The 15,270-nt window shown below is 46.8% G+C and overlaps 2 protein-coding genes across 4 annotated transcripts in view; one reads left to right on the top strand and one right to left on the bottom strand.

Annotated features, from left to right (window-relative positions):
• CTNNBIP1 (catenin beta interacting protein 1) overlaps positions 1–5,578 on the bottom strand; it is a 47,081-nt gene extending 41,503 nt beyond the window's left edge. The window contains exon 1 of one of the 3 annotated variants that reach the window (XM_061382797.1): positions 5,470–5,578. The gene's annotated coding sequence lies outside the window, so the exon portion shown is untranslated. The remainder of the gene's footprint in view (positions 1–5,469) is intronic. The other 2 variants (XM_061382795.1, XM_061382796.1) reach the window with 2 other exon arrangements.
• Positions 5,564–15,270, top strand: part of NMNAT1 (nicotinamide nucleotide adenylyltransferase 1) — a 58,229-nt gene continuing 48,522 nt past the window's right edge. Inside the window, exon 1 of the mRNA XM_061382783.1 lies at positions 5,564–5,625. The gene's annotated coding sequence lies outside the window, so the exon portion shown is untranslated. The remainder of the gene's footprint in view (positions 5,626–15,270) is intronic.

Genomic DNA, 15,270 nt, shown 5'->3' with positions numbered 1-15,270 from the left:
TGGCACCCACTCCAAGTTTAGTTTCTACAAGGCCACAGATGACATGTGACTGACAAGCAAGTCTCAGTCTGACAATGAAATATACCAGGTCCCTGAGAGGGACTTGCAACACAGAAGTCCTATTTGATTCCTTCTGACTCATGTTGGCCTCTCAAGGTTAGCAGAGCAGATGGTATCTTGGACACTGACAAAAAAGTGGATGCCTGAGTAAGGATCTGAAAGGCTGGCCAACTGCCCCCAGTCTCCAGAGGCCAACTCTGGATTCCTGGTGAGCTGAACTCCTGGCTTTAAAACATCATTTGAGTGCTCTGCTGAGCTTCTCAACTCTGCTCAGCCCAGGCTAAAGGCAGCTTTCTAGGTACCACTATACTCCTGGATCAAGTGATGTACAGGACTGTAGATCAAATAACCAAATAGGAGGCGTTCAGAGGTGACAGTGTGGCCTGGTGGTACTCAGCAAGAGACTGGAAGAGAAGTGGGGGATGGTGTGGGAGAGGAAAGCTGCCCAGTCAATCTTGATACACTTCCAACAGAGACACTGTGACATGGAATTTCCTGGTGGTTCAGTGGTTAGGACTGCATTCTCACTGCTGAGGGCCTGGGCTCAATCCCTGGTCAGGGAACTAAGATCCCACAAGCTGAGTGGCACAGCCACAAAAAAAAAAAAAAAAAAGACTGACAAATAGATGTGTGTGGGTCCCTGATGCACATAAGAACAGCAGGAGAGCTCCAAGGTTACACAGAGTCACGACCACCGTAAGAATCTTTCCCTGATGCAGAGAGAAGTAGAAAACACAGGACTTGCCAGCGTACAGGACAAGATGCTAAGAGCTGGTGATGCTCATTCACTCAACTCAAGAAATGCTTACCCATTACCTACACACTCAGAAGGAAAAGACGGCTTGAGCGAATCTGCAGGACACACAGACATGCACACCTGGACCTTTGTTAACCTAGCTGATGGCTCCCACACCTCCCAGCTATCTAGGCCAGAGACGTAAGAAACTTGATGGGAACAGACGCAACGCTGCTGACTTCCGAAAGCCTTCCAAAAGCAGGGCAAGGAGAGCATGCTCACTGCTCTTCGTAGTGTCTGGCTCTCTCTCCTGGGATGGACCCCCAGGAAAAGTTCCCATGCAGTGACTTCCCCCTATTCAGAATCAAAGAGAAAAATCCAAATTCCTCACCGTGACCACAGATCTAACTTCTGCCAGCTCCTCACTCAGCCCACTCCAGCTTCCTTGGGCTTGTTGCTTCTGTTGCACCTCTGCCCATCAGCTGGGTCTCCACTCAAAATTACTTCCTTAGGGGACTTGCCTGATGATCCAGTGGCTAAGACTCTGTGCTTCCAACGCAGGGCGGCTGAGGCCACGACTAAGAGTTTGCATGCCACAACCAAAGATCCTGCATGCTGCGACCAAGATGCGGTGCAACCAAATAAATAAAAATACATTAAAAAAAAACACCAAAGTTACCTCCTCAGAGCTCACTACAGTTATGACCCAGGCATTCTCCATCTCACTGCTGTCTTTTATTCTCCCTGCATCTCTTTTCACCATCCTGTTTTATTCACATGTGTACTTGCTTACCATCTGTCTCTCCCACTAGAACATGAATTTCATGCATCTTGGTGATCTTGTTCTTGGCTCAGTTCCCAGCATCTACAACAGTGCCTGGCACATAGTAGGTGCTCGATAAGCCATTCAATTTAAGAAATGTTTATGGAGTGCCTACAAACTTTAACAGTAGACCAAAAAAAGACAAAAATCTCTGCCCTAAAAGAGCTTAAATTCTGATGGGAGATAAGAAGTAGATAAATAAATAATGGTGAAATAACAGCTACTGCTTCAACCAAGCCCTTACCAAGGGGCTCAGTGTAGTTCTAAGACTCTAATAGGTATTACTTAATTTAATCCTCCCAACAACTCCATGAAGGAAGTATTAATAGTTTATCAATGGGGAAACTGAGGCATAGAGCAGTTAAGTTACTTGCTGAAGGTCATGAAGCTCATGATGGCAGAACCAAGATCCAAACCCAGATCAGTCCTGTGTCTGGACTAGTCCTGTGTTTAGACCTCGGGCTCTGATTAAGAGCTCTGCTTCATATTTGCTGGGTGTCGAATAACTAGTTGCTCAGCACCCTTAGCAGCTGTTCCCTGTAGGCAGGGCTGGAGTGAGAGCCAACCCATCAAGGAAGGGCTGCCCTGCTCTGTGAGCATGGTGACATGGAGACTGCTGGGCTGACCCCCGTGTTAGACTCTGGATGAAGAGGAAACTGATGAAAGGACATGGACAGGGCTTCCCCGGTGACTCAGTGGTAAAGAATCCACCTGACGATGCAGGAGACACAGGTTCAATCCCTGATCCAGGAAGATTCCCACCTGCTGCAGAGCAACAAAGCCCATGTGCCCCTATTATTGAGGCTGTGCTCTAGACCTGTGCTCTGCAACATGAAAAGCCACCAGAATAGAAGCCCAAGCACCACAGCTAGACAGTAGCCCCACTCACTGCAACTAGAGAAAAAGCCAGAGCAGCAAAGAAGACTTAGCACAGCTGTAAGTAAATAAACACATTTTTCTTTTTAAATTAAAAAAAAAACAAAACAAACACAGATAAGGTCAGCATTCCTGGGCTCTGGTTTCAGGTGCTGTGAAACACCCAGGCAGGTCCACCAGTACTTGATGAGTGTACTTTGCGGCGGGATCTAGACACTGTGAGAGATGGAAAGCTGAGTCCAATAGAGACCTTGACCTCAGAAAGCCTAGGGTCATGCACCTGCACATGAAGCTGAAAGAGGTAGAAAGTGACAGGTGCCATTAGCGAATGTATAGACTGGTATGGGATTGCAAAAGAGTTACTCAGGGGACTAGGTCCAGAGGCTAAAACTCCACGCTCCCAATGCAGGGGGCCCAGGTTCAATCCCTGGTCAGGGAACTAGTTCCCACATGGTGCAACTAAGAGTTCTCATGCCTCAACTAAGAATCTGCATGCTGCAACTGAAGATCCCATGTGCAGCAAAGAAGATCCAAGATCCCAGCTGCCACAACGAAGACCTGGCACAGCTAAACAAATAATTTTAAACAATAAATATTAAAAACAACAACAACAAACTCAATCTCTGGGGGCTAGGGGTGCCCAACCGTAAGAGGGGCCTGGCCTACATAACCCCCACGGTCCTCTAGCTCAGATTTGGAGCAACACAGATTTGGAGTGACACAGAGATCCAAGTTTTATTCCGGTTAACGGTTTAAGTTCATGGCCACTAAGTAGTTCTCCCACCCACCGCGAGATCAGTCCCAACCTCTTTGGGTACAGGAGTGGGAGGGCAATCATGCTCTCGTTTAAATAATGCAGCCGGATGTGGGAATGAACTCCAGTGTGTGCTGCCCTCCTCCTCCTTGAAATGGTTTTTAAGCCCACAAACCCTCTTCCCTTCAGGAGGGGGTGATCCATCTGTGAGCATCTTGTCAGAACGTGGAGACCTAGTCACCTTGTTCCCATCAGGAACTCTAGAGTCTAGCATAGTGTCTGGCTCACAACAGGTGTTAAGTACAGTTTGCTGAGCTAAACCGGAGCATAGCCAGGTCTAGAAATTCTCTGCCAGACATCTAAGTCTCAGTCGGTGTTCCCTGAAGTTTCGCTCTCAGTCTCTCCCAGGGGGATCAGACTGGTTTCATCTCTTTACTTCTGCTACCACTACCCTGGTTCAAGCCACCATCATCTTTTGCCCAGCAGTTGCAATGGTCAGTCTCCCAACTAGCATCCTTGCCTCTACCTGCCAGGTTAGTCCCTGCTAACCTGACAGCAGGGACTGCTCAGACACATTTGACACACCAGAGAGACAGACATGTGGGGTCTAAAAGAGGCTGGGTATCCAGACTTAGGTGTCTTGGTTACCAGGTGCAAGAAAAAGGAAGGTGGTTGGGGTGGGGATGATGGCAATCATCCCTGCTCCTTACAATCCAACCTCCATATGGAGGCCAGCATGATCTTTCAAAACTTAGATTTTATCACCTCTCTGCTTAATCCTCCAATGATTTCTAACTGCACTTGGGGGGAAAAAAAACCAAACTGGATCTTCCCACCTTCACAGCACTTACCACTACTAAACTTACTTTGCCCACTTATTTATTTACCCCTTTCTCTGGAGAATGTCAGCTACAGGAGGGCAGGGGCTATGTTTCCAGAATCCAGTGAGTGGAAAGCCACATAGGAAGCGCTCATAACTGAATGGATGAATCTCCATCCCAGGGAGGAGACTTGTATATATGAGGGCCACTCACTCCACCAGGAAACCATGAATGACACATTGGCATCTTTATTTATAATTCAAAATCCTGCTTTAAACCAGGGGGAACTTGGTCTCTCTGGACACTTTAATGGCCCGAGAGATCAGTATCACTTAGAGTCTAAAGCCAGGAACCAGAGCCCAGTAGTTGCAGCAGGGAGCTAAGAGTCAGAACTTAATGACTAACTTTGACTTGGCTCCAGGTCCCTTAGCCACACCCCCATGCCTCAATTTACCCAGAAGTCGGCCAGGCACACTTTCCTAAGTTGTGTGAGTGACAGGAGACAAAGTAATTAACAGTATTAGCATACTTGATCCTCGGACAGGAGGTGACGCAAGCCTCACATCGCGTTATTTGTAAAAGTCTTGATTTGCAGCCAACACAGGCCTCCTGGGCCTTCCCAGGGGCTAACCTGACAACAGGGACTGTTCAGACACGTTCCACACACCAGAGAGCCAGACATGTGGGGCCTAAAAGAGGCTGGGTATCCAGACCTAGGTGTCTTGGTTACCAGGTGCACAGGAAGGTGACTGGGGTGGGGATGATGAGAAGGCAAGAAGTGCAGTTTGGGGCTCCCAGTGGTCAATCTTGCAGGTTCACAGATACATGCCAACCATACAGACGAGACATGTGCCTACAACGTGCACCTTCCAGGAACACTCACGGGGGACACGACAGTTCAGCCAGACTAGAGAGAGGAAGAGCGACCCAGGGGCAAGACCTTGGCAGCACTGAGTTTGGGGAAATACGGGGGGCTCTTTACAGAGGGTCAGTCAGGATGCTAGAGCGGGGTGCAGGTGAGGAAAGAGACAAGAAGGCGCGGGACCTGAGGCTGATAGGCGGGGACAACCACGCCGACGCGGTGGGCTGAGCAAGAGTGGATGGCTCGGACACCTGTGGAGGCGACCCCCGGGGGAGGACAGGTTGAGGACGGCTGGATGGTGGTCTGCCGCGGGATCGGGGGCGGGGGCGGCGAGCGGCAGGAGGCAGCGGCGGCCAGGCGGGGCAGGAAACCCGGCCCAGACCAGGGCTCCGCGCCGGTGGTCCGGCCGGTGGGTCCCAGTCGGGTCGGGGGCGCAGTCCGCGGCCCCTCCCCGGGAGACAAAGGGCTGGCTGCTCCCCGAGCCCCGGAGCGGCGCGGGCCCGGGCGCTGCGGGTGCGGGCCGGCCTCGGCGCTTACCTGGGCCGCCCGACCCGGCCAGGCGGGCGGGGGCTGCGGGTCCGAGAGCGGCGCGCGGCGGCCTGTTCCGGGACGCGCACAGCCCGAGCAGCCGCAACGGCAGCAGCGGCAGCGGCAGCAGCGGGAGCGGCCGCCTCAGCCTCCGCCTCCCTCTCCGTGAGTCACCGCGGCGGGGAGGGAAGGAGGCGCCAGGCCGCCAGGGGAGGGACCGGCGGAGAGGGCGGCATCTGGCTCCGCGCGGGCCACGGAGGCGCGGTCACGGCAACGCCCGGGGGTGGAGGGCGGCAGAGGGCCGGCGTAGGGGCGCGGTCTGAAGATGTAATGGGCACGGCCTGGAATTCTCAGTGGCTCTCATTGGTTAAGTGGGCCAGGGGGGCGGAGCTCTCAGCTGAGAGGTGGGTACTGCGGAGCGCTCAGGCACGCTCACTGGGCCCTTTGGGGGTGGGCGGGGCAAGTGGCCCCGGGGCGGAGCCACGAGATGGGCGGGTGGAACCCGGTTGCGGGTAGGGCCTAGAGGCTCTCAGAGCAAAGGGGTGGAGATGGTCGGGGGTTGGCAAAGGAGGAGGGGCGGGGGCTTCGAGGGGGAGGCAGCCTAAGGGCGGAGCCCGGGCTAAGGATGGAGCCGGCGTTGCGGTAAAGCAGCTCTGCTTGTCCCTAGCTGCTCCAGAAGCTCAGTGATCCCGTAAAAATAATGGCCTCTCCCACACATGCGTCTGGGTTTAAAAATGGGAGCGGCCACACGAGGCGGAATCCTTAGCAAGACCCGTTTACTCAGGACCCCTGAAAAATCTGAAATGGACAAGGTCGCAAAACATTTAGAGGCGTGGTCTTCCTGGGTCTTGGAACTGGATATATTGCTACCTTTGAAGCAGTTGGGCCCACTCTTGAACTGGGGGCCTGTCTAACCTGGATCCACCGAACCCCGAGAGCCTAGGGATGGGCCTCTGTGGGTCCGTTAAACTTAGAATATCGTCTGTATTGATAGTGAATGCATTGGAGGGGGCGAGTAGAGAAGGTTGCCCTTGGTTAAAATGTTGCTATAGAAAGTCTGACTCGATCTGCTCTGGAGAGAGTATAAACAGCCTCCTTTAGGCAAAATGCGAATTGCTCTGAACACCCAGCTTCCCTTTTAAAGGGACGCGTGTCTTCAAGCGTGCTCTCACTTTCAACATTTAACTTAACAATTGCGTCGTGTGACACTAACCACAGTTTTAGAGGCCTTACTGTGCCGCTTTCCCCAGCCTTCCTGCTCCTTTTCTGTCCCATCCTCTTCCACTTCCCTCATTTTTCTTCCCCTTCCCAATGCAAGAAGGATACAAGATACTTTTTTTTTCTGTTATATTCTCTAATGTACGTATTACTTTCGATTTAATAACTTTTTTTACTTACAATTAAATATTTTATCAAAATCATGAGATTATGAACTTTTAAAGGCCAGAAATAGGTCAACAGTGTTTGTATCTCCCTCAGCATCCAGACTACCATGCCCATAACAAGAGCTAAACCAATATTTCTTTATACAGTTACTAGCTGATTCTTCAAGTTTCACAGAGCTTACCAATATAAGAAATTTACACATTCAAATTATTTTCATGTAAATATTGATGTTTAAACATATGAATTAAAAGTAAACAACTTGCTTGGTTATTCAAGACAATGTATAAATTCTATTTCAGAAAAAGGTACATGCTTAAGGATAAATGTGGAAAACGAATGTATTAAAAAAATGTGTCACTGTGAAATAATGGAAGCTTTTTCAAATTTTTCATAAATATATTGTTTATTGTTCAAAATTACAGTAAGTTCATCAACATAGTCAGGCCTTCATCCCATCAGCTCAGAGTTGGAAAACTCTGCATCTCTAGATAGTAGGATTACTTCAGAATTAACTCAGCCTCTCCCCATCTGTAGTCTTAGAACGAAACACTGGAGGCTTCAGAGGCAGGAAACATCTGCTAGCTCTGACAGCCCAGCCCTGTCTCTGCCCCTTGGGGAATTACTCCTCGCCACCCTCTACCCACCAGAGGTGCTGACGAGATGACCATTTATAGTATCCCAGCCTTTTCCCTCTGCAAAAAAAACAAACAGGGAGACATGAACTCAAGCTGGACCAGTTCACGTGCTGTGTTCTCTGGACCATTGGCTGAGAAGAGGATATGACCTGAGCTGAGCCAATTGGAATCCTTCTCTGAAACTTTGGGTTTTTGGTTTGTTTGGTTTTTTTTTTTTTTGGCCACATAGCATGTGGGATCTTAGTTTCCTGACCAAGGATGGAACCCATGCCCCCTGCACTGGAAGTGCAGACTCTTAACCACTGGACCACCAGGGAAGTCCCTAAATCTTTTTATATTAGAAATGAAGGGAAGCTCTTTCTCTTCTATTGGATCAAGAGCTGCAAGGATGTGACCTCAAAAATGTTTACCACCATCGTCAGCTCATCTCGTGGAAAATTCTGAAAGAATGAGGCAGTGTAACTGGACAGACAAAGGGACCAAGATTTGGAGGGAAGGAAAGTGAAAAGGAGAGAAACTATCATGGTGTGTTCCATGGTTTCAGTAGACCTTGTACCAATTCTGCACACACCATCCCACACTTAAGAGGTCCCCAAATAGATCTTTCCTTCATCAATAGCTGGCCCTACTCCACTGGAGTTGCTTATACCAGAAACTTAAGCGTATCCTCCACACCAGTCTCCCTTTTCCCTCATATTCAGTCCATATTGTTTCCATCCCCAGATTACATCTTGACTCTCCCCAATTCCCACCATCTCCATTTCTGTGCTCCAGTGTAACCCATCATCAGCTCTCACCTAACTCCAGCACTAACTTCTAAGTGCTAGTTCAGTCTTCCCCTACCATACTCTATGCATTGCCCACAAAGCAACTAGAGGGATCTTCTTAAAATGCACTGATCTTGTCACATCTCCACTATTCAATGAGTTCTTTTTGTTTTCCTGATGAAGTTCAGAATCTTTAGCATGGCTACCAGGCCGTGCATGACCTGGCTCCAACCTGACCTTGTTCCACCTTTGCCAGCTGGGCTTCTGCCACACACAGGCCTTCTCCCTGTTGCTTGATCACAGGGTACTTCCTTCTGCTTTGGTACATCTGAGTGTACAGCTCCCTTTGTATCGGTGGCTTTCCCCCACTTCTCTCCCCTTCACCTGACAAAATATTTGGTTTTCTTTGGTCATTCTCAAGGAGACTTTTTCTATTGCAGTATACCTGATTTACAATGCTGTGTTAGTTTCAAGTGTACAGCACAGTGATACAGTTATATACTCACACACATACTTTTTGCTTTTTTTACTGCTGAAAAAAAAGGGAAAATATGTATATGGATATACTTTGGCCACCTGATGCAAAGAGCTGACTCGCTGGAAAAGACAATGAAGCTGGGAAAGAGTGAAGGCAAAAGGAGTAGAGGGCAGCAGAGGATGAAATGGTTAGATAGTACCACTGACTCAATGGACGTGAATTTGAAGAAACTCTGGAAGATAGTGAAGGACAGAGAAGCCTGGCATGCTGCTGTCCATGGGGTTGCAGACAGTCGGGTACAACTTAGTGATTGAACAACAACACGTATTTTTAATGTTCTTTTCCATTATGGTTTAATGCAGGATATTGAATATAGTTCCCCATGCTAGAGAGTAGGACCTTGTTGTTTATATATTGTATATATAGTAGTTTGTATCTGCTAATCCCAAACTAAAGGAAACTTTTCTTGACCTATACTAGGTCAGCCCCAGTCCCAACAGGGCCATAAATTCCAGGAGGATAAGGAAGTCACTGTGAATCACTCGTACCTAGCACAGCATGTGTAGATGCCCAACAAATATTATTGCACGAGTAAATAAACATGTAAAGACTGCACCCAGGACTTTCCCTCCACTGACAGCCACTCCTATTTCCCCATCTCCATCTGAGACGCCAGTGCTCCCAACCCTCTTCTCACTCTTCACTCAGTAAGTTTATGAGTCTGTATTTTTATTTTTTCAGCTTTTGGGAAGGTCTCTCTGCATTCCTTGACATAGATGTATCTTTTTTCAGTTCAGTTCAGTCGCTCAGTCATGTCCGACTCTTTGTGACCCCATGAATCGCAGCAGGCCAGGCCTCCCTGTCCATCACCAACTCCCAGAGTTCACTCAGACTCACGTCCATCGAGTCAGTGATGCCATCCAGCCATCTCATCCTCTGTCATCCCCTTCTCCTCCTGCCCCCAATCCCTCCCAGCATCAGAGTCTTTTCCAATGAGTCAACTCTTCGCATGAGGTGGCCAAAGTACTGGAGTTTCAGCTTCAGCATCATTCCCTCCAAAGAAATCCCAGGGCTGATCTCCTTCAGAATGGACTGGTTGGATCTCCTTGCAGTTCAAGGGACTCTCAAGAGTCTTCTCCAACACCACAGTTCAAAAGCATCAATTCTTCGGCGCTCAGCTTTCTTCACAGTCCAACTCTCACATCCATACGTGACCACAGCAAAAACCATAGCTTTGACTAGACGGACCTTTGTTGGCAAAGTAATGTCTCTGCTTCTTAATATGCTGCCTAGGTTGGTCATAACTTTCCTTCCAAGGAGGAAGCGTCTTTTAATTTCATGGCTGCAATCACCATCCGCAGTGATTTTGGAGCCCCCCAAAATAAAGTGTGACACTGTTTCTACCGTTTCCCCATCTATTTCCCATGAAGTGGTGGGCCCGGATGCCATGATCTTCGTTTTCTGAATGTTAAGCTTTAAGCCAACTTTTCACTCTCCACTTTCACCTTCATCAAGAGGCTTTTTAGTTCCTCTTCACTTTCTGCCATAAGGGTGGTGTCATCTGCATATCTCAGGTTATTGATATTTCTCCTGGCAATCTTGATTCCAGTTTGTGCTTCTTCCAGTCCAGCATTTCTCATGATGTACTCTGCATAGAAGTTAAATAAGCAGGGTGACAATATACAGCCTTGACGTACTCCTTTTCCTATTTGGAACCAGTCTGTTGTTCCATGTCCAGTTCTAACTGTTGCTTCCTGACCTGAATACAGATTTCTCACTTATCTATTTGTTTTTGGCTGCGCTGGGTCTTCGTTGCTGTTTGTGGGCTTTCTGTAGTTGCAGTGGGCAAGAGCTACTCTCTAGTTGTGGTGTGCAGACTCATTTATGTGATTTCTCCTGTTGCAGAACATGGGCTTCAGAGCTTGGGCTCAGGAGTTGTGGCACGTGGGCTTAGTTGTCCCACAGCATGTGGAGTATTTCTGGATCAGGGATCAAATCCGTGTCTCCTGCATTGCCAGATGGATTCTTAACCACTGGACCACCAGGGAAGTCCTATGTGTAGCTTTAAACAGTTGCTTTCTGGAGGAAAAAGTCTCTGTCCTCTATGAAAGTCAAAGTGTCAGTTGCTCAGGCATGTCTGACTCTTTGTGACCCCATGGACCTTAACCTGCCAGGCTCCTCTGTCCATGGAATTATCCAGGGAAGAATACTGGAGCAGGTTTCCATTTCCTCCTCCGGGGGATCTTCCCCCAACCCTTGGATTGAACCCAGGTCTCCTGCATTGCAGGTGGATTCTTTACCATCTGAGCCACCAGGGAAGCCCAAAAGCTTTGCGTTGCCCCTTCTATACCAAAGGGATAACTCTAACAGTAAAATTTTCAGGCCAAGTATGAAACAACAGTGGAGCATCAACAGGATACAGGGAAAGAAAACAGTTTTGAAGTAGTTATGGCAACAGTGGCCCTCTAATTATGCCCCATAAGGGGGCCTCCTGCCTACAGGTTGAGCAGGTACAAGGTAAGAATTTGAGATAAAGGAAGAGACTTTGTATTGAATAAAAAGATTTTTTAGTAAAGGAAAAATAAGAACCAACTCTTTGTGTTTTGAAAACCAAATTTTAAACACTAATAATTTCCAGTAATACAGAAGTTTGTCATCCTGTTTACATGTAACACAACTCTAACTTCTCTGTGGACAGAGAGTGACCAAGGCTAAGCGCACGGCTCAGACAAAGCATGCTGCAGCTGTGCATCACTCTCCTTTTTGCCTTGGCAAGTAACTTGTCATCTAATTTTACTTTGGAGATAATAAGGAATTATTAAAGGCCATGATGAAAACATTTTGTAGACCAGTGGATATACATAGTTTGTGTCATGAGTGGGGAATATGCAGCTGTGAACATCTGGCTCACTGCCAACCTATCCCCAGAGTGTTGGTTCCTGCAGCATCTGATACCTACAGTACAGGTTTCCCACGTCACGGGACCTTGCTTGTACTGTGCTTGGGAACAATGTAAAGAAATAATCATTCATTTCTTTGGTTGAATGTTTTGACAGACCAACATGTCTTGTAAAAGTATTTTATCTGTGTAGGCTCAAAGGTTCTAATCATCTAGTAAAGACAAAACAACATAAGGCCTCAGTTTGGATCCAAATATCCAGCCTATTAGCCTTGGATCCTGGGATCCAAGAATATCCACTCTTCTCCCAGTTCATTTATCACCTTTTATTCCCCTTGCTGGTTACTGTCCAACTAAGTATAAAAAATTACCATCCCTAAAATTAAACAGTCTCTACTCTCTGGTAATATATGACAAAACAGCTATCTTTCCCCCCAGCACAAATCAATGAATTTCATAGCTGTAGATGCTGCAATGTTATCAGTGTGTTTAGGTATGACTTAAAAGATTGTCCCTGACAAGCAGTTCTTTCCACACCCTTTGGACCACCAGCTTACTGTTGCTAACAAGTAGTGGGGCCTGTTATTATCAAATATTTGTAGCTCTGTGCCTGCCCTTCACTGTTCTGAGAGTAGAAATTTTCAAACCTACCTGAGAGTATAAACCCTCCTATTACACACTCATATGTTTAACTATTTGCTATTTGTCAGACTGAGGTCAGAATTTGCAGTGATGTGACAGACACTTAGTTCTGCATTTGGGTCCAACAGAGGTTGCTCAATCTAAATGAACTTTGTGGTTTTCTTTTCTCCACACACCGCTCCCCTTATTTTCTTCATAACTGTTCTTCTGGGAAATTACTTCCCATCAGCAGTATTTGTCTCCAGCTGGTGAACTGGATGGGGCTTTTTTTCTTCTTAGTTAATAAACACTAAAAGGCTGAGGGCAGCAAATCTACACCCCAGTGGTGCCAGCTAATGAAGAGCCTCACATGAAAGCTTATGCAAAGGGGAAAGGCAGAGTGCAAATGCCCTGGGATCCAAGATTACCCACTCTTCTCCCACACGCTGCATAACAGACACTAATGATTATTAATTATTTAAGCAAAGAACATGAGAGCCAACACAGGCGGCAAAAGGGAAAAGAAGGAAGCTGCCTTCTAGGAGCTTCTGCTGAAATCATTTAATTAGGACAGGCTATAGAGCCAAGGGAGATAGACCAAGATACTTAATAGCTAAAGAAATCTTTAAAAATCCTCTACCACTTTTTTCCCTTACAAAAAGGAAAAGACAACTTAGGTTATACTTGTATACATTGCTGACAAACTGGAATATGAAGTGGCTGCCACAGCCTGCCCTCTCTGATGGCATCACAGGCCAGCAAGTAACAGGAGGAGACTCAGCCAGGTCTTCACAGGTTCTAGTGAATCCTGAAGCTGTGAGTCGCAAGTCTCCCCTCGAAATATGTCTTTCTTGTTCATACACACTAAGGACACTGACTATCTAAGCTGAAGCTCCATTCGTCTTTTCTCTGTACTAAAACCTTCATGAGCTATTCACTTCAAATTTCAAACATTGTTGGGACTTTCCTGGTGGTCCAATGGTTAAGACACTGTGCTTCCACTGCAGGGGGCATGGGTTCGATCCCTGGTCAGGGAAATAAGATCCTGCATGCCACCAAGCGCAACCAAAAAATAAAATAATAATAATTTTTTCCCAAAAATATTGTGTCATTTCTGGTAGGTTTTACTTTTTCTTTGGATATATCAGGATACCTAGAACAGTTTCTTCCTATTATATAAGCTGTGACACTATTTTAAAAAGTTAAGAGCCCTAAAAGGCAGAGTTTGATCTTATTTTTAAATTCTTGGGTGATCTCCATTTGTTTGAAACTCACTGGTAGTTCTGCAGTGCAGCCTTTGCAAATTATCAGTTCCTTGGCAGCTAGTGACATTTCCTCTTAAAATCAAGAGTTTTCATTTCTAATTCCGTAACATTTAGAGATCTAATGCTCATTATTACTGTAGCTAACCTGGCTCTGTGACTAAGGAGAGACTTTGTTTTCCTTGCAGGTGTCTTTTTCTGACCTTGTTCCAGTATTCACATTACCTTCCACTAGGTTCCTACAGAACATTTCATTTGAATTGATTCAGATCTTTATCAACATTTCACATGTGAGCTATTATGTATCCCCTGACTTTTGTTCAAGCCTAGTGTCTTTAGCCAATTACAGGTCACTGTTCTAAGCAGGGGATAATGCAGTAAATCAGACACATGTTGTCCTTGCCTTCATGATGGGTGAGACATACAACAATGAATTACACACTTCAATAATTCATTGCAATTATAGTTAAGTGCTAAAAGCTGAAATACAAAGGGCTCTGAGGCCATATAATTGGGAACTGGTGCCTTGGGAGTTAAAAATCCACCTGCCAATTCAGGAGACGTGGGCTCAATTCCTGGTTAGGAAGATCCCCTGGAGAAGGAAATGGCAACCCACTCCAGTATTCTTGCTGGGAAATCCCATGGACAGAGGAGCCTGGTGGGCTACAGTCCATGGGGTTGCAAAGAGTCGGATATGACTTAGCAACTAAACCACAACAACCTTGTATTAGGGTCAGGGAGAGCTTCCTTTGGAAGTCCTTTGGAAAATAACATTTAAGCTTACACTTGAGATACAAGTAGGAGTTAACTAAGCAAAGAGTAGAGAAAAAGGATAGCACACAGTGGAACCAGCCCATAACAAGGTCATCAGGAAGAACGAGAGGGTGGTGAGATTAAATTACTGAGAGAGAAGGCTGGTGGCTAGAGTGCAGAGTGATGGGGAATGAGGTCAGGCCCCTCTCATGCAGGAATTTATAGGTCATGCTGAACATTTAGAATTCATTCCCCAAAGGTTTAAACAACGATGTGACATGGTTTGATTTGTATTTAAATAGATGACTATGGTTTCTGCAAGGAGAATGGACTAAAGTGGAATAAGAATGGCACATTAGTGAGTGACTGCTGCATAAAAACCCACCTCGAAACTCAGTGGCTTAGCAAGCATTTGTGGCTTTTGTTCTGGGGTCAGCAAATTGGCTGGTGTGGGTATGCTTCAGGCTGTGGGTTGACTGTGACTCTGCTGGGTGAGGCTGAAATCAACAGGGTTTAGCGGCAGACTGGGATTAAGTCTGCTCTATATCGGCTTATTCTCCTTGAACCAGAGGCTATACAGGGCACTTTCCTCTCATGATAAACAGTAGAAGAGCAGGGGCCCCAACCCAAACTGTATAAGCACGCTGAAGACATCTCCATAAACATCCCATTTGTCAAATTCAGTCTAATGGCCAGGCCCAAAACTGCAGGATAAGACGGTGTATTCCACCTCAAGGGAAAAAGGTCTGAATAAATACTTGTCGAGTGATAGTCCAATATATCAAAGCAGCTATGATCAAGGTATTTTCCATTCTTCAGTTCAGTTGCTGAGTCGTGTCCGACTCATGAATCGCAGCATGCCAGGCCTCCCTGTCCATCATCAATACCTGGAGTTCACTCAAACTCACGTTCATCCAGTCGGTGATGCCATCCAGCCATCTCATCCTCTGTCGTCCCCTTCTCCTCCTGCCCCCAATCCCTCCCAGCATCAGAGTCTTTTCCAATGAGT

Source organism: Bos javanicus, chromosome 16, assembly GCF_032452875.1.
Source record: "Bos javanicus breed banteng chromosome 16, ARS-OSU_banteng_1.0, whole genome shotgun sequence".
NCBI classification, from domain to species: Eukaryota; Metazoa; Chordata; class Mammalia; order Artiodactyla; family Bovidae; genus Bos; species Bos javanicus.
The sequence above is the reverse complement of the archived record's forward strand: the minus strand, read 5'-3'. Positions and strand labels throughout refer to the sequence as shown.